Genomic DNA, 20,170 nt, shown 5'->3' on the forward strand with positions numbered 1-20,170 from the left:
TTAAGTGATTGACATTTCCCAGCAGCATACAGAGAAATCAAGAGTATTTTATAAATTAAGTCAAAAATGAAGAAAGTGAAGATGAGGCCCAAACAACACTAATCCCAGAGAGCTGAACTAAACTCAGATTCAATGATACTCCAACCTGGGCTGTATTAACACAGACAATTGTCATAATACGGTGTCTTTGTGTTCATTCAACAGCACTCTCCCTTTAGTGTCTTTCCCAGGATATTGTCAACAAAATTCCTATGAGGCCACAGGCCTATGATACATCTTCTAGCAGTCAGGTCTCTGTCACTGAGAACAAGAGTTGTTACCTATGAGTCTCAGCTTGGCTTTAGAATCTCCTAGAGTGAACAGCCCAAACTCATGTGAGATGGCATAAGATACCAAGCCAAGAGGTAGTAGGGCCCATGTACCTCAAGATTCTGAATCCTCTTGATTACTCTAGTAATTAGTCCTAATGCTGCTTCCAGGCAGAGTCCAAGCCCAGTAGAAAAAACAGTATGGACCAGGTAATTAACCAGGCTCAATCTGCTGTCAAATTTCAAATGTCTGGCCTAAGTAGTCTCTCAAACATTTGTTTAATTGTTTATTATCTCCAACTACTAAAACCAGTACCTTCACAAGAGGGTGATGGGAGCATCAGAGAAGAAATCTAGATAGTAGGGAGAAAGAAAAAAAAATTCTGTCCTCTGCTATTCCATAGAGATCTCTTCAGTTGCAAAGTATAATACTCGTCTATATAAAATTCATTAGTTGACTCTATTCCCAGAGCTGGATAACAGGTCACACTATCCTAATCAAGAACAACAGTGCATCTACAATTGTGTAACATACCAAGTCCTCAAAAGGATAGCAGAGCACTGACAAGGCAATGCACACTCCAGCTTTTTTTTTTTACATCAACAACTTGGAAACAGCCCAAATATTCCATAACAGAATGGCTAAGTGAATCCATTATCAACAAGATAACTTAAAGTTATGAAGACTCTTGGTCCAGAGTTCTGAGTCACTGATAGATTTCATGCTTTGCATGTCTGAGGCCCTAGTGCAATAATGCCACGCACAGGCAAAACATACTCTCAGACTACAAGAAAGCGTTCTTTAAAAATGCTTTTAGGGCTGGAGATATAGCACAGTAGGCAAGGCATTTGCCCTGCATGTGCCAACGCCAGTTTGAATCTCAGGCACAACATATGATCCCCCAAGCAACATCAGGAGTCCTGAGCACAGAACCAGAAGTAGTTCTTGAACACTGCCAGGTATGGCCTCAATGCCCTCCCACACACACAAAAAGAAAAGATTTATAATGTTCGCCTTTCACGCTCGGCAGAGCCTGGCAAGCTACCCGTGCGTATTGGATATGCCAAAAACAGTAACAATAAGTCTCTCAATGAGAGACGTTACTGGTGCCCACTTGAACAAATCGATGAGCAACGGGATGACAATGACAGTGACACATGTATATGCTAAATAAAAGAACAAACACAAAAGGTCACATTATATGATTCTATTTATATTAAGTCTCTAAAACAAGCAAGACACAGATTAATAGTTGCCAGAGGCTAAGGAAAGGGGGTATGGGAAGCGACATGATGGGGATAAGATTTCCATCAAGGAAAAAAATAAAAAGATTTCCATCAGGGGCTAGTTCTAGAACTAGATAGTTGTGATAGGTTGCACAACCCTGAAAGTGTACTTAAAGTTAATAAATTATGTATTTCAAATTATTTCATTGATATGTTCCTATACATCTTTTATCACAATTTAAAAAATCCTATCAGAAAAACAAAACATATAGTTAGATAGGTAAAGATTACAATTTTATAAAAGTAAATACGGACCAGAAAGGAACAAAGAGAAGTCCCAATATCCGTTAAGTTAAAATGGGACTGCAGGGGCTAGAGTAATAGTACGGCAGGTGGAACTTTTTTTTTTTTTTTGGAGGGAGGGGTCATATGCACAGGGGTTACTCCTGGCTCATGCATCCAGGAATTACTTCTGGTGGTGCTCAGGGGACCATATGGGATGCTTGGAATCGAACCCAATTCAGCCACATGCAAGGCAAACGTCCTACCCGCTGTGCTAGGCAGGTATACTTGGTTTTACACATATAGCAGCCGACCTGGGTTCAATCCTGGTACCCCATAAGGTCCCCTGTGACCCACGAGGCCTGATCCCTGAGTACAGAGGTAGGAGTAAGCACTGAGCACTGTCAGGTGTGGCCCCAAAGTAAAACAGAAGAAAAAAAAAAAAAAGGACTACAGTGATGTTGAACAATAAAAATCAGAAAAGGCTTTACTCCTGAAACCACAATCACATACCTGCAAACAAGTGTCTGCCAAGTGAAGGACAAGGTACATAGCTCACCAGGCGCCACAACAGCAGTTATGTATGCTATAGGGTGAGGGAGAGAGGTCTCAGGCCCTCCTTAGTCCATTCTCTAATCCCCCTTAAAAAAGACTCCCTAGGGCAGAGAAACCATCTGTTTCAACAAAGCCTGGAGCCCTAAAAGCATGTTAACTCCTTCACTGCTGATCTCTTATGGAAAGATGGTTTTCATCCAATATTAAGTGTTATCTGTGATAGAACCCAAAGCCTCACATAGGCAAGATATGCACTCTACTGCTGGACAACATCCCCTGGCCCCAAAGTGCTTTCCCATATTAAAAATACCTCTAAGCAACACGGGGTATGGCCCAAAAAGCAAGCAAACAAAAAATACTTCTAAAGGCAGAAAGATAATTCAACAGGCTAGAGCACATGCTTTGCATACATGAAGTCTGGGATAGATCTCTAGCACCACATGATTCCCACCCTCCCAGCACCGCCAAAAGTGAACCATAAGCACAAATCCAGCCAAAAGTGAACCATAAGCACAAATCCAGGAGTGGTTCCTGAGCACCACCAGATGTGCCCCCAAAACTAAACAAAAATAAATTACAAACACATAATATATTGGAATATAAGCTGTGTAAGGAAAGTAACCTTGCCTTTTTCTCTGGCATACCATTATACCAGGAATAAATTGTTATAGTCATCTCGTTGCTCATCGATTTGTTAGAGCGGGCACCAGTAACATCTCTCATTGAGAGACTTATTGTTACTGTTTTTGGCATATCCAATACGCACAGGTAGCTTGCCAGGCTCTGCCTCGAGGGCTCGATACTCTCGGTAGCTTGCTGGGCTCTCCAAGAGGGGCGGAGGAATCGAACTCGGGTCAGCCCTGTGAAAGGCGAACGCCCCACCGCTATGCTATCGCTCCAGCCCAAATTGTTATAGTGAATACTCAAATTACTTGTTAAGTGAATTCACTAACTGCCCTTTTTCAATAATAATTGCTTATTTGTGCCTTAATTTTTTTTTCTGCTTTTTTGGGTCACACCCAGCAATGCACAGGGGTCACTCCTGGCTCATGCACTCAGGAATCACCCCTGGCGTTGCTCAGGGGACCATATGGGATGCTGGGATTTGAACCTGGGTCGGCCGTGTGCAAGGCAAACGCCCTTCCCGCTGTGCTATCACTCCAGCCCCTGTGCCTTAATTTTTTAAGTTTCCCTTTTCCTGTCAACTGTGCAAGGTGACAGGAAAATCAATTAAAATTGAAATTGGTTTTCTCAAATTCAGCTGACCAATCAATAGTTATCTAGTGTCTACTTGCACATAGTGTAACTAGTCTTCTCACTGCAGGGGCTACTGCTGGATCCCAGTATATAGCATAAGCCACTTATACTATATACCGATGCTCAGACATATTTGTCCAATGGAACAATGACTCATTGAACACTTCAATGTGGCTACTACTTATGAGCTATGTACTGTGATGGTTATTTAAGAAAAAAAAAACACCTTCAGGGGCTGGAATGATAGCACAGCAGGTAGGGTGTTTGCCTTGCATGCGGCCGACCAGGGTTCGATTCCCAGCATCCCATATGGTCCCCTGAGCACCGCCAGGAGTAGTTCCTGAGTGCAGAGCCAGGAGTGACCCCTGTGCATCGCTGGGTGTGACCCCCCCCCAAAAAAAAAAAACACCTTCAAACAGACCTCTCATAAAGCTCACAATTTCAATAGGTAAACAAAACTAGAGAGTAGGAAAGAATACCTCAACTTTTGTACTCTTGATAAACTATAATAACTAGAGAAGTCTTCACAGGGAAGAACAACCTGAAGAAGCTGAAAAATAATGAATTGATTCAGGCTAGGTACAAAGAACATAGGCATTCTAATTTTTTTTAAAAATGCACAATAAAAGCCAAGTGATAAGAATGAATAAAGCACCTTAAGGAAAAAAGAAGAGTTATGTCAGTCAGGAGCTAAAGGTGTCTTCTAAGAAACTATAAGCCTAGACAAGTAAGGGAGGTGGTCAGAGAATAAAAGGTGTGGGGCTAGAGTGATAGCACAATGGGTAGGGAGTTCGCCTTGCACACAGCCGACCCCGGTTCGATTCCCAGCATCCCATATGGTACCCCAAGCACTGCCAGGATGAGTCATGAGTAACCCCTGTGTATCGCCGGGTGTGATCCAAAAAGAAAAAAGAAAAAAAAAAGAGAATAAAATGTGTGTTAAGAAAAAAACAGTAAAAATAGCTGTAGAGTTGAGCATAAAGGAGAGGGGAATACAGAAAACAAAATAGGAGGCAATTGGAAGAACTGAGAAGTTAGCTAAGGACTAGAAATGGCCAAAGCAAAGGGAACGAGGAGGAAAGAGCAAATTTAAGAGAAAGTATGAGGAAACAAAAAAACTCGGTGACAGGTTGAAAACAGGCATTGGTGAAGAAAGAGGCAAAGATGTCTTCAGCATTTCTGATCATTGACACTGTAAGAATGTGTACACTACTGTCAAAAATAGGGAATGAGGGAGGGAAGCTAAGCCTAAACTTGGTTTTGAGAAACTTAAATCTGAGGTAATACACTGTATAGATGCCCCAGAAGCAGCTGAAAAAAAAAAAAAGACTAAAAACATTTTTATAAAGTCAACAAAATATATTCAGGCTTATTAAATAGGTAGTTCAAGTTTATTCCTGGCATGTACAAAGACCCTAACTTGAAACCCCAGGACCACTAGGTTTGCCCCCCCCCATAATGAATGAATGAATGAGTAAATGAATGAATAAATCAGAAGGAAATCCTGTTCTATGCTACATCAATGAACCCGGCAGATGTTAAGGTAAGTGAAAAACTGTTGTGGAAAGACAAATATTATATGATACCATTTATGTAAGATCAAATTCACAGAAGCAAAGAGCAGAAAGGTGGTTGCCAGGGGCTACAGAGAGGGAGAAACAGAAGTTGTTGTTAAATAAGTATAGAGTTTCAGTCACGCAAGATAAAAATGTTCTAGAGAGCTACTGTATGGCAAATATTTACAATTAACAACTCTTTACGTGTAGAAAATTAAGAAGGTACATTTTAAGATTTTTTTTTTTTACCACATTGGGGAGGAGGACCAGAGGGGGGTTTGGGGCTTACTACACTAAGCAGTACCCACAGATCACTCCAGGAAGGGCTTGAAGGAACATATGAGATGCCAGGGCTTAAACCTGGGTCCACTGTATATAAGGCAGATCCTTAACCCTGTACTATCTCACCAGCCCCCTTTAACAAAATGTTTTTATTTTATTATTAATATTATTATTATTATTACTATTACTATTCTGATGATGATGATGTTTGGGGTGCCACACCCAGCAATACTCAGGAATTATGCCTGGCTCTGCACCCAGGATTATTCCTGCTGGTGCTCACTCAGGGTACCATATGGGAAGCCGGGGATTGAACCCAGATCAGCCACATGCAAGGCAAAAACCCTATCCACACTTTAGAGAAGCAGAGAGAGAAGACACTTGCTTTGCATATAGCCAACGTTGGTTTGATCCCAGCATTGTACGATCTCCAAGCATTGCTGGGAGTGATTCCCTGAGCAAAAAGCCAGGAATAACCCTTGACGTATTACTGCCAGGTGGGCCCCCAAGCCTCCCAAAATAAATAACACTTTAAAATATAAGATATAAGAGATTTAAATTGTAGAAGACAGGTGCAAGGGGTTGCAATTTAAAAGAAAAGCAAAGCCAGAAAAACTGAGTAAAGAAAATGAAGGTCAGGAACAGCATAACAATGCCAGCTCTGTTTCTATCATTCATTTTTGTGCCAGCGCTATTAGGAAACTTTACCTGTACAACTCATTTAATCAGCATAATTTTATGTAGGCAATACCTCCACCCCTATTTTGCAGGCTGAAAAACTGAAGCTGGGAGAAAATAACTGAGCTAATGTATATAAAAATTTAAATTTTTATTCTAACTTCCCATTTTACTGTCTTACCGCATAGGAAGAAGAAAAAAAAGACCTTGCAAAAGGCATATAAATAGCAGCTGGATAGATCAGGAAAGCTAAAGGAAGGCACTATTTTAAACAGCAGGGGGCCAGAGAGATATGGGGGGAAAGGCACTTGCCTTGCATACATTGTATATGCTGTGCCCCTGAGTATCACCAGGAGTGATCCCTGAGCCAGGAGTAAGCCTGAACATCACATGGTTTGGCCTCCAAACCAAAACAAACAAACATGCAAGGGTGAAAGCAAGTGTCAATTGCCAGGGTTTCGATAAAGAACTCTCCAAATCTGTCAGTAAAGAGTAATTCAAAGATGGAACCCGGGCCAGGTACTGCAACCCAAACACAGTCAAAGAAACAGAAGCCCTCCCAGGGCTATGGAAGCTGCTTCCTTCTCTCTTTATCACTGAGATACCTAGGACTGCCAGCCTCCACCTGAGTCCTCCTGCAGAAGGACACCATTTCACCAGTCCCTGGCAACAACCCAAACACAAAAGCCTACAACGCTGAGTCAGGTTCAACTTCAGCTGTAGGGTAAAGTGGGAATTCAGTTTCCACTGTAGCTTAACAACATGTTAGCTTCTAAAATCCACAATTTCATGCCTGTCTCTTCAGTTCTCTCATCCTACATAAACCTATACCTAGAGCTTAATGGTTTAGCTCTAGCCCCAATATGATACATTAACTATTACACTGCTAACAGTTACATTTCTTCAACATGTAACACACCTGATTGGAACCAAACAGACAGCATAGTAAATAAGGTGCTTGCTTACATGTGGCTGATCCAAGTCTGATCCCTAGCACGACATATGGTGCCCTTAGCACCTCCAAGAGAGGTACCTGAACACAGAGCTAGGAGTAAATCCTGAGTAACACCAGGTGTGGCTCAAAAACAAACCAAAGGGGAAAAAAATCAAGTGTTAGGCTGGAGAGATAGCACAACGGGCTGAGCATATGTTTTGCACACAGGAAGCCTGGGCTGGATCTCCAGAACCTCTGACCTCTGAACACAGTGCTGGGAGTAGCTCTGAGCACCACCCTGTATGATATGGAAACACACAAAGTTTCTGCTTTCCCTTTATAACATAAATTTCTATCTATTTCTATCTATTCTCATCCCTTATCTTTAAAAACTACCTATTCCCAAGTTTAAAAAAAAAAAAAAAAAACAGCTTCACTGCTTCATGACTAATCTTGGAAGAGATGCCGAGCCCAGGAAACTCTCAGGTACAATAGTCTTCAGGCTGAAAACTCGGAGGCCTTCTCTAAGGGGAAGCCCCAGTAGCTGCATCCACACCTCATAGCCTCTGGTATTTTAATGGCCCAGCTTCACAACTAATCTCAAGAGATACTAAGCCAAAGAATTGTTCCAGTTCACCAGCAACTAGAGCAACACCTCCAAATTTCAAATTCTGACAGCCCAGTAGGAGTACAGCAAATTAGATGGGAAAGTAGCACAGAAACCCATTAAGCTCAAAAACAATAATACAGAAGGCTCAAATAGCAACAAATGGCTGAGTAAATACGCAATGACTTTAATAGCACCTTTGTGAAATATAACAATTTTCACAAATTTTCTTTTACTGAGCCATTTTTAATAATTCTATCTACCATTTTATTATAACAAAGCAATATAAATTTCTTTTATTTTATTCATTTTTGTTTGGGGGTCACACCTGGCAGTGCTCAGGACTTACTCCTGGCTCTGCACCGAAGAATCACTCCAGGTGGAGCTTTCCACTCCATATGTATGCCATGGATCAGACCCAGGTTGACTGTGCGCAAAGCAAATATCCTACCTGCTGTACTATTACTCTAGCTCCCATAAAATTTATTATTTTGTGCCTGCTAAGGAGGAAGACTAGTTGGGGGAGTGAGAGGGAGGCGGGGAAATGGGGATAGTGATGGAAAAAAGGTCACATTGGAGATGGGTTAGTATTGGAACACTGCCCTGGAGATGGGATTAGTATTGGAACAATGAGTGTCCAAAACAACTATATTATGTACAACATTGTAAACCACAGTGTTTAAATAAAGTTAGAAAAACAAAAATACCCATTCTCCCTACCTTTCTTTTTTGTTGCTGGTGTTTTTTTTCTGTTTGTTTCTGGGTCACACACGGCGATGCACAGGGGTTACTCCTGACTCATGCACTAAGAAATTACTCCTGGCGGTGCTCAGGGGACCATATGGGATGCTGGGAATTGAACCTGGGTCTGCCGTGTGCAAGGCCAAGGCCCTACCCACTGTGTTATCGCTCCAGCCCCCTCCCTACCTTTCTATTCATAATATTTATCATCCTTTCCCAGAGAAAACAATTCTATGAATCTATTCCTATTTCCAGAATACCTTTCTCCTCTTCTGGAGGTGGGTGCTTATTCCTGAACCTGTGCTCAGGAGTGATCTCCGGCAGTGCTTAGGGGACTATATACGGTGCTTAAAATCTAACCAGGATCAGTTATGTGCAAGGCAGACACTTTATTCCGATACTATCTCTCTGACCCCCTTTCTCACGTCATTTACTTTGTTTGGGGCCTGTTCTCAGGACTTACTACATGCTCTGTGCTCAGGAATTACTCCTCTCAGCATTTGCAGGATCGTATGCAGTGGACCAAACCCAGGTCAGCCACAAGCAAAGCAAGTGTTGACCCACTATACTTTCTTCACTATACTTCTTCCTTAACTGGAAACCCCTGATATAACTTCAATACTTAATTAAAATACCAACTCCACTATAAAAACTTCCCAAGCACCCTCCTGTTTGCTCCTGACAATCACTCCTCCTCTTTTTTTTTCCTTTTGGGTCACATCCAGCGATGCTCAGGGGTTACTTCTGGCTCTGCACTCAGGAATTACTCCTGGCAGTGCTTGGGGAACCATATAGGATACCAGAGATGAAACCCAGATCAGCTGCATGCAAGGCAAATGCTCTACCAACTGTACTATCGCTCCAGCCCCTCCACCTCTGTTCTTATAGTATTTTTTCTGACTTCTATAATAGTACTTACTGTGTTTGTATCTACACACACTGCTGCATCCCTACTAGATGTACAAAAGACTGACAATACCTCAAGGATAGGGTGGTAATTAATCTTTGTATACATGGTGCCTTGCACAAGTTTTCTAAACATACCAGAAGGTGTTCAATCAAATAAGGACAGAAAAGAATATGGAGGCCTCCAGTGAAAGACACAGGAAGCATGGAGCATTATTAGAATAAAGAACTTGTTAGCTGATGTATTGTAAAAAATAATCTTTCAAATCAAAGAATTTCAAGATATATCAAACCCATAAGTCTAAAAAGAATCACTCTACAATAAGCAAAAGACACCATTTAGCAACTGGTATTCTCTTCAACAAGCCATCCATCCCCACACAAGTGGTGTAATGATCCACAGTTAGGATCATTTGTCTGGGATTTCTCAGGAAGGCAGCTGAAAAAAACTGGTAGAACAGTGCATACAAGAGATGTCATCTTTCAAAACTAACACATACTCCAAGAAAACTAGAGACAAAAGATGGGACCAAATAATAATATACTTTTTTTCCCATACTGCCTCACTCTTTCAGAAAAAGGTAATAAAACCATTTTACACATTTAAAAGAGCAAAGCATTCACTATTACACCATGAATTCCATAGTCCCCATACATTTCGGAACACTAGCAAGAGAAATTAACCCAATATAAACTTATGATGATGGCCCTCTCCAGTCCAATGACGTGCAGTAAGCCTAAAAATATATACCATTAAAGAAGAGTAAACTTTAACAGTACTTAACTGTCAAGCATCCAAACAAGTACAGGATTTACTGAGGGTCGAGGTGTCTAGTGATGTAAAAAGGTGTTGGCAGGCTTCACCCTTGAAGCATTCAGACTCTCAGATTCCTTGCAGAGAAGTGCCCCATTGTGATATGTTTGCTCAAGGGCTCTGGGAATGGGAGGGGTAGACAGTTCTCACTGTGAAGGATGCAATCCTGTTGGTGACTCAAGCCATTTTCCACTATCCTGGCTGTTGTAGAGAAGATCTCATTGACCCCCACCCAACCCTTCCCAACCCGCACACATAAGTTTACCTCCTTTTAGTCTGTATGCTCTTTACACGCAACATACAAACACCCTAACTGTAAGGGGGGGAAATTATAGCCTGCTTCTACATGTCAACAAAAAGAACACTGTCCCATATCAATCCTAAGGCTGCTAGTGTCAAGTAATAGGAGAGGATCTGCACTTAACTGCAATATGTTGAGTTATAACACAGCATCACTTCCATCTTTTCCAAAGGCAGACACCTACCAAAAGCAAGGATGGTAACAGTACAGTCTGTCAACCAGTTCTACCAGGTTAAGCCGGTCCAATTTACAAGCTAGGTTCTTGTTTCAGCAATGGCAGTTAAAGAAAAAGAACCTCAACCTCATATCAATCCAGGGTTTTAAAGTGGGACTTTCTGCACAGCCTTGACTAGGTCATTCTTGATACTGCAATTTCTGAATCATTATTAATGAAACACTCTTGGTACAAGAGGAAGGGCACTAGGATCTGGGACTCGATGAAACTTTTAAAGTCTGGAGCTGCTGGGAAAAAAAGCTTTGGAGTAAAACAGAGCAGTGATGTGATGATGATATGTGGGAGCTGCTGACTAAGTGAAAGAGACACTTGGCACCTGTCCCATCATGAAATTAACTGGGTAATAAAACATCTGAACCAGCTGGCCACTAAGCCTGAAGACAGGGCTGTCCCTAGAGGGTGCTATCAGAGTACTCAAAGTGTTAAAGTGTTACCCTCAGTAGCTTTTGAAAGTAAAATAACATTTAAAACAGAGATTGAGGATGTGGATCAAGTGTCAGAGCACTTAAGCTGCATTTGGGAGGCCCTAGGTTGATTCCTAGCACTACATGTCCCCGTACCAGCACCAGTATATATATTTCTAGTACCATCCCGCAGACATCCCAGGCTCCCACAAGGCCCTGGAACACTTGTAAGTGTGCACCCCACAACAACATTTAAAATATCCAGAACAGTAATCCTATTTTTATAATTCTAACCTAAAACTAGAATCAAATATGCATAGAAAAATTATGTACAAAACAGTATCATTATACCAGTGAAAGCTTCTAAATATAAAATTATTTGGGGGCTGTTAATAAATGATCCATCCACAGAATCAGATGACATTCCACAGAATTGTTTAGAAATAATAATGCAGAGAACTCAAAAGATTAGAGAGTGCAAGCTCTATGTGCTGGAGACATACTTCAGGCCCCAGCACCACAGGGAACAACAAAATTAAAGCAATGATATTGGGCTGGAGAGATAGCACAGCAGGGAGGGTGCTTGCCTTGTATGCCGATTCAGAGTTCAATCCTTGTACCCCATGTGGTCCCCCAAGGAGTGATGCTTAAGTGCAGAGCCAGGAGTGATTTCTGAGTACAAAGCCAGGAGTAACCCCTGAGCATCACTGCATGTGGCCCCAAAGAACAAAATAAAAAAATAATTAATATTGCAGTCCGTTAAATGCACCGTGTGTTAACACAGGAAGCAGGGAGCTAGCCCAAAGGACTAGAGTGCATGCCTAGCATGCACAGGGCCCCAAGTTCAATTCCTGACAAAGCAAAAAAATGTTGACCTAATAATAAAGATCGATCAGTATTTGTCAGCTAGGTGCTATATGGGTCCCATGAGGGCTACCAGAATTCCTAGGCCACTAGTGAAAAATCTCATAAATAGAGGAACAAAGTCAGAGGTCAACCAGTATAGGGAGTTGGAGGGGTAGGGGAGAGGGAGAGGAATAAAGAGAGAGAGACAGAGAGACAGAGAGACAGGTGTGTGTGTGTGTGTGTGTGTGTGTGTGTGTGTGAGAGAGAGAGAGAGAGAGAGAGAGAGAGAGAGAGAGAGAGAGAGAGAGAGAGAGAGAGAGAGAGAGCGCAGCTACCATTAATCTCTATGGAAAGAAGTTTCAGTATTGTCTAATCCCTAAACAATGTACAGACTAGAGCAATAGCACAGCGGGTAGGGCGTTTGCCTTGCACAAGGCCAACCCTGGTTCGATTCTTCCATCCCTCTCGGAGAGCCTAGCAAGCTACCGAATATCCTGCCCACACGGCAAAGGCTGGCAAGCTACCCATGGTATATTCGATAAACCAGTCTCACAATAGAGACATTACTGGAGCCCGCTCCAGCAAACCGATGAACAACGGAATGACAGTGCAGTGGTATACAATGTACCAGACCACACCAAATAATGTATCAAAAAATAACACTCATGGAGCCAGAGAGATAGTACAGCAGGTAAGATGCTTGCCTTGCACTCAGCTAAGCTAGGCTCAATTCCTGGTACCCTATATGGTCCTCAAAGTTCCACTAGCAATGATCTCTGAGCACAGAGCCAGGAGTAATCCCTGAACACTGACAGGTGTGGCCCCAAAAAATAGCAATAAGAAAAGTAATAAAATAACACTAACATGAAGCAAAAGTAGGAATGATAAGGAAAACACACAGCCTGTATAAAGTAATTACAAATAAAGGAGACTTGTAGTACCACTCTCACTGCTGGGGTATATACATGGCCTCAAAAATGGGTTACTGAGAAACACATTCAATGCTAATTTCCTTTCCACGGGTATGTCAGCCGCTATGAAATGCACAGAAATGCAGAGGGAAACCATTGCCTTCTATCTAATGGTACCTGGCAGCCCTGGGCTGGGGGAATACTTGTTTAAAATCTATGGCAACATTTCAGAAATGATTGGAAAGACTAGAACAAAATCACCACATGGACTTCTTTCCAGATTCTCTCCAACCTGAAAACAGGTTCTGAGAAAGAAGTAATCAGATGCTTTCTTTGGGTAAAAAGGGAACTAGTAATATCATGTTATATGACATTTTACAATGCATGTAAGTGAATGACGAATAAAAATATAGGGTACAACTCACAGAGGCGCGTGTGGAGAAAAAGGATCTCTTGCCCTCACTCCAAAGTACCCTCAGAGAGGAAGGTGCCCAAACATGTTTTACACACATTCTCCATCAGATATAGATATCCTCTCTCACTTCATGTGGTCTCTGTCAGACAGAACAATGAGGCATCTTGTCTGACATGTTCCCAGACATATATTTCCGTAATAGGACAGATGAATCAAGTTCTCAGATCAGTCAAGCACTGGGTATGCCACTGGCCACTGTAGACTATCTTTTGAGAGAATTCTAAGAGCTACATATTTTAATATGTGAAAATTATTGAGTCAGTGACTAGTCCATGGCTGATATTTGCTGAGTATTTGCTCTTATGACTGTTATTAAGAGTATTACTACGCCTCTAGTCTCAAATATGACTTCCCTACATTGGAATCAGTAACCTGGCACCATATCTGTGGGTAGATAGCAAGGGCTGTATCCCCAACCAGGTAACCTAATCCAACATCCCTGAATAAATAGGCAAAAGAATGCACAAGATGCAATAAAGTGTCTATAGGAAGAAAAGGAAGAGTTGAGGCAGAATTTGCTGAATTCTAACTATACACCAGATACTAAGTATAAGATTTTTCCCCTTCAATGACCACAGCATTAACTGCTTCCAAATTCATTTTAGAGGTGCAGAACTAAAATTTTGTGGCAGAGAGCACAATGTATGCTGCGCATACATTGGTCCTTTCTCTGATGTCAGCACCATGTAGGACACTCCCCATGAAAGGTACATCTAGACTATTACTCATTCATTCCTAGGAATATTATTCATTCCTAGTAAAGAAAAGGCAAAGGGGAGGGGAGGGAGAGAATGTGTATGTGTGCTGAGAAAACAAAGGACTGCCAAGCTTATATCAATATAACCTCTTCCCAAAGCAAAAATAACTCTTCCTAGAGTTGAATTTCAACACCCTGAGAGAATCAAATCAAAAGTTATTTATTTCTATTAGCCCCAGTGAGACAATGAGGAAAATTAGAGGGAATTGAGAAATAAAACAACTCTATTTGGGTAAACTAGAATACCTGCACTGCATTTCTAAAACAGACACAACAGGGAAGACTGAGTTGTGAGTGGTGTGCTCTCCTGAAAACTCAGGGATCATCTGGGTCACTGCTAAACCTGATTTACACAAGCTGTGGCCATCCCTGTATGTGTAACTGCTCAACCTTTGACATAAAGTCAAACCCAAAAAGAAGATAATATTACCCAATTTCATGTAACACAATTCATCTACAACCGATCCACAGAAAATTCTGGCAACTTTTAACAAAAGAATGATGCTAAAGATAAAAGAGAGTGGGGTTGAGGAATATAGTGGGTAGGGCTCTTGCCTGCACTCACCCAACCCTAGGTTCAATCTGCAGCACCCTGTATTGTCTGGTCCCCCAAGCCTGCCAGAAGTGATCCCTGAGCACAGTGGGGTTAGTCCTGAGCACCGCCAGGTGTGCCCCCATCCCCCAAAAAAAGATAAAAGAGAATGAAACTACACTAAGGAGCTCAGCATCTGAGGAGTGGCCTGCAATTCCTACTCTGAATCTTCTTTTTCCTATTGAATGTATAAGCCTTAAAGTTAACTTTAATCGTCTGTCTGTTCTGTAAACAGGAAAAAACTCCTGCTTTTGGGTAGGCATCATATCCACTAATATAGGATTCCTCTAAGATAGGAATTAAGGCAAGAAAGCAAGCTATATGGAGTAAAGGTACATTTACACATCTGCCTTCACCTGATCCCTAATGAGGCTCATGAACTAGAAGAGCCACTAAGAAGCATCACTGGATTCTGCCCTGTCCTCCCATCTCCTCTCCATAAAACTGAATGAAGTCCAAACGCTTCTGCCCTCTCAAAAGTGAATAACACTGATGTCTGTATATCCCTTTATAGCACACAATAGTCTTCCTGTATGTTCTCTTAAAAAAAAAAATAGTTTGGGGCTAGAGCGATAGCACAGCGGGTAGGGCGTTTGCCTTGCACGAGGCTGACCCAGGTTCGATTCCCAGCATCCCATATGGTCCCCCGAGCACCACCAGAAGTAATTTCTGAGAGCTCTAGAGAAAGACGTCTGAAGAAACTTGCAAATGGGAGTTCCAGTTTTCCCACTACTCCCCTCATCCTTGGAGACATCCATATTCTCTTTTCTTCTCTACTTCCTTCTGCTCTCTCTTACCTCAGAGTTGCTGTGGGCCCAGTAGTCCAGAATTCTGACTACTGATAAAAAAAGAATGATATGGCACTTTCCTAAGGTGAAAATAAAGACACAAAGGGAAAGTAAAAATATTTTGTCCATTTTTCTCCTAAATAAAGATTCCTCCCTCTTACCATCTAATAATATTTTTCTCATTTATAGCCAGTGACAGCTTTCCAATCATGCAAAACAAATATTATCCCCTTCAAAAAATATTTAACACAAATCTACTTCCTTTAGTCACTGTTTTACCTTCACAATAGTTTCTCCTGTCTATCAACAAACATTCCTCCTCATCCCACAACCACTCCTAACTCTCTATTCTCTACAAAGGGGGCTCTGACTCACTAAACACAAGCAAATGAAAAACCTGGCTGATGAAAACTAGTTCCACCTACATGACGCTTGGGGACCGGCTGGCAAAAACCTCCACCCACACTGCCCAGGGAATATCCTGGGCACTACTAAGCTCCAGGGAGCAAGGGAATTTCTTCATTGCCCATTCAACCAAATATACAGACTGCTGCTGAAGCGACTGAGCAAATTCCCTCCTACTCACCCCTGGCCATTTACAAACTATCCCTTCTGTATAATTACCTAAACTCACACACACATCACACACATGTACAAGTACACAGAGACCTACTGATTTGCAAGCTCTATTCCTTCTGTGTAATTACCAAAACACACACATACTCTCCTCATTGTTAAAAGGCCTTTCTAAGTCCCTAAGGAAATGAGCTTAAGTAAAGACCCCACACAACACACACCTCATTGTCTCACAATCAGCAAGGATAAAATACAGGGAGCTGAAAGGCGTGCAATACCTCTAAGGTTGTTGAGTCCCTCCAGGAACTTCTGGTACTTATAAGCATTCATGCCTGGCCAGGCTGTATTGATTCAGTGGCTGGAAGTAGGCACCATGGCACGGTGACAGCTGAAAAGAGAAAGTCTACAACCGGACTGATCTCTACTGCCTCACAGTTTCGCCTACTAGCCCCCAAGACCTGGACTTTGACCACATCTACAAATGACGTCACCAAGAAGTCTCATTACATTACAGTCCTTTGTGCGCCCTCATTTGTTGCACTCAGCGGAAATACCTCACCAGGAGACACCAGCCCCTCCTCTGTGCAAATGAGGCCAGCAACCACAACAGTCCCTGCCTATCATCTGCCACTTCATCTGTCATCCCTTCAGACCCCAGCCCAGGCTCCACCGGGATTACAGCTCCTCTATGCTTAAACTCTATGCTTAAAGAGAGAGGCTTAAGTGCTTTTCAGGACACCAGTTAGGGGCTCATCTAACATTTAAGAACGAAACCTTTAAAGGGCCACACTCACCCACACTCACCGCACGAATGTCACAACAGGAGTTCCTGGACAAATTATCACATGACAACAGAGCAGGTTTTACAAAGTAAACAACCAACTCTGCACATTCTCTACGGCAGTCATGTTTATAGACCGGGATATGGCCACATGTAGGAGACAGTGCATATTAACGCAGAATAGCGCAGGCAAAGGAAAAGAAACAAAAACTGTTCATTCTACTCCCTGAGAGCTAAAAGCACAATTCACAAGTGCCTTCACTAGAAATATCTAAGGAAAAAAACTTAGCCTAGGCTTGTTCTTCAAGCCCACATTCTGCCATGAACACGTATCTGGCTTGCTTGTCTCTATGCTTTTTTTGCTTGCTTATTTCCACTTTGGAGAAGCCTGTATATTCTCATTCTCTCTCTCTCTCTCTCTCTCTCTCTCTCTCTCTCTCTCTCTCTCTCTCTCTCTCTCTCTCTCTCTCTCTCTCTCTCTCTCTCACGTACTTCTCTTTCTCTCCTTTCATGTATTTCTTTTTTGTTTGTTTTGTTTTGGGACTACAACCAGTGATATACTCAGAGTAGTTAGTCCTGGTTCTGTGCTCAGAAATTACCCTACTTATTGTATTATTGCTCCATCCCCTCTCTTCATACCTTTCTAAATAAATTTCAATAAAAACTATCTTGCTTTACCAAACACAAAAAGAAAAAACAAACAAACCTGCAACTGTAGCCTAGATACCATCAGCCTGCTCCCCACTCTTCACTCTTTCTTTCATTTCTTTCATTCAGCTGATTTGTTCTGGGTTGCTTTAGCAATGTTAGTATCTGCTGCAAATTTCCTTCTACCCCATTAGACTCAAAAAGGATGAGTCCAAAAATCACAGGTTCTGAGAATAAGCTACATAGATTACAATCAAAGAGAAATGCCCTTAAAATTTCTATAACATCTGTTTTAAGGAATTCCAAGGGGCTCATATGTATTATCATTATATTATTATTATCTGTAGTAAGTCGTTACGCCCAGCTTGGCATTTGGGGCTCATCCCTGGCAGTGCTCAGGCAGGACTATATAGTGCTGGGAACCAACCTCACAGTATGCATTCCCATCTAAATTACTGTTCTGGTCAATCATCTGCATTATCAAACTTATCTTTGAATGTTTTATGAAAATAAATGTAAATTATTTTATTTACACATTAAAAAATAGGGAGATATTAACTCATCTGTCCAAAAGTCATGACCAGGTCTTACTCATCTTACAAGTATTTGACAACACAGAAACCCACAAGCAATCAAGAAGGTCAAATACCACTGAAAACAGCCCCCCTCATAATAGAAACATCCGCTGATTCCCAGGTCTAAAGGTTTTCAAACTAAACTGCCACACTAGCTGCCATTCAGCAACCTGGGGTAAAACTCACAATGTGCCAAATAAAATGTTCCCTAAAACTCCCAATTACACAGACTGGATGCAGATGGAGAAACTGTCTAAGTAGCATCAAGAACACAGAGAAAAAGGGATACACCCATCTGAAAGAATCAGGTCAAAGAATTTTAACAGCTGCAAGAAATGTAAAGTACAATAAAAAAAAAATAACCAATCCAGGATGGGGGACAGGAGGGCAGTTAGAATGGATGCCTAGAATGTGCCCATAAGGATCCCTGGCACCATATGGTCTCCTAAGCAACACCAGTATAGCCTAGAGTTCATAGCCAAGTATCACCAAGTGTGGCCGTAGAGGTCCCTAAGTTTCAGGGAACAAGCAGCACCATATCCTCAGACTCTAGCATTGAGTGTGTATTCACCCTACTATGAAATTCCTGTTATCTTTGAGACCACCTAAATCTGACAGGCAGCTTAAATTCCTCACCAGTGAAATAAGACTGTAGAATAAGAAAGACACACCAAACAACTGTTTAGTATCATGTATGCCTGCTGTTAGCCTACTTATTTCTCCAGAGAGATTTTTAAAGAACAGAATGCAGTGAAAATAACTTGGAGTCTATAGTTGAGGTACTGGAGCTCCTTAGTTTGTGACAAAGTTGAATCTCCAGATGTGACTAGCTAGCTATGTGACTATGTGACCAGGAGCCCCAAAATTCTTATAAAATGTTACTTCTTAACTCCTTTTAGGATACCAACGGCAATATGAATCTGATGAAAACTAAAGACACTTCCCCTAGGGAAAAAACACATATTCAACAACATCAAAGTTTTGTTTACAAGTGCAGAGGGTCAATGAACCACAGGTAAAGAACCTCTGAATTGATTCTAAGCTCTCCTCTGTGTCATGATCGAAAAGCAATGATTACAGTATAATTTGAATCACAAGTACTGAAAAGGTAAGAGTAAAGGCATGACCAACCATCCAGAAAAAAAAAGGAATTCTCTTGCTTTATTTAATGGCACTGTAAAATCTTATTCAGGGGCTCCTCCCACTGAAGGGAGGAAAGCATCTTAAACAACAGGAATCTAACAGCAGGAACAACTGACTTAAAATAGACACTTGAACTAAGTGCATTTAAAAGACAACACATGCTAGTTTGTCATTTCCTCTGTTTCACCACTGAAATTCTTCAATAACATTTTATCAGATAAAAATTAAACAAAAGCAAGGATGTTTTGGGTTATGAAATAAGTAATGCTTTCAACTTGAGGGCTTTGGGCCAGCGGGGAGGGATGCGATGGCCTGCATTCCATTTTTTAATGTATCGTGCAAACCACAATCTTTCCAAGTACTACTGTCCAATATCTCTGTATGTTCTCTGCAGCTATCCATCATTTACCCTACAATAGGTCCCACAAAGGCAAATACTGAGATGCAACCTTGGATGGCAAGAGGGATTCTCCCTAATTCCCAGACAGAGACAAACACAGAAAGTTTAGGGTCTGGCAATCCTATAGGTAGTTTCTGGCCAGCTGCTGACAAAGAGAAGGAAAAAGTTGTGCTGTCTGAAACAGCCTTTACAGAAGCACAAACACCTCAGAGTTGAGTGAAACTTGACTGAATCCAGGCCGAGGAGGAAGATCAGACTACCGTGTATGATGTGTGGTCCTTAGGGTAGGTCACAGGATCACAATTAGAAAACAATCACTGCTCTACTCTGGAGTGGCTCAGAATGCCAGAGTCCAGGAGAAGTGAAAACCTGAGTCACTCTTCAAGTGAAAAGCAAGTCCAACAGGGTTACAACAAAAGAGAATGTCCAAGGCCAATAAGGGAAGAGCAAGTCTTATCCCATTTTAGGGTACTTACAGTAGCCCCAAACTCCTCTAGAAATCAATACCTTAAGACAATCTTTCTCCTAAAAGCAGAGGCCCTGTTGTCACAAAGTACACACTAATCATGCTCAATGAGACTAAACCTAGAA

At 41.6% G+C, this 20,170-nt stretch overlaps 1 protein-coding gene across 11 annotated transcripts in view; it reads right to left on the reverse strand.

Moving 5' to 3' along the window:
* The window catches only part of MACF1 (microtubule actin crosslinking factor 1), a 411,553-nt gene that overhangs the window by 314,005 nt on the left and 77,378 nt on the right, over window positions 1-20,170 (reverse strand). The window lies entirely within an intron of this gene.

This window comes from Sorex araneus, chromosome 5, assembly GCF_027595985.1.
Source record: "Sorex araneus isolate mSorAra2 chromosome 5, mSorAra2.pri, whole genome shotgun sequence".
Classification (NCBI taxonomy): domain Eukaryota; kingdom Metazoa; phylum Chordata; class Mammalia; order Eulipotyphla; family Soricidae; genus Sorex; species Sorex araneus.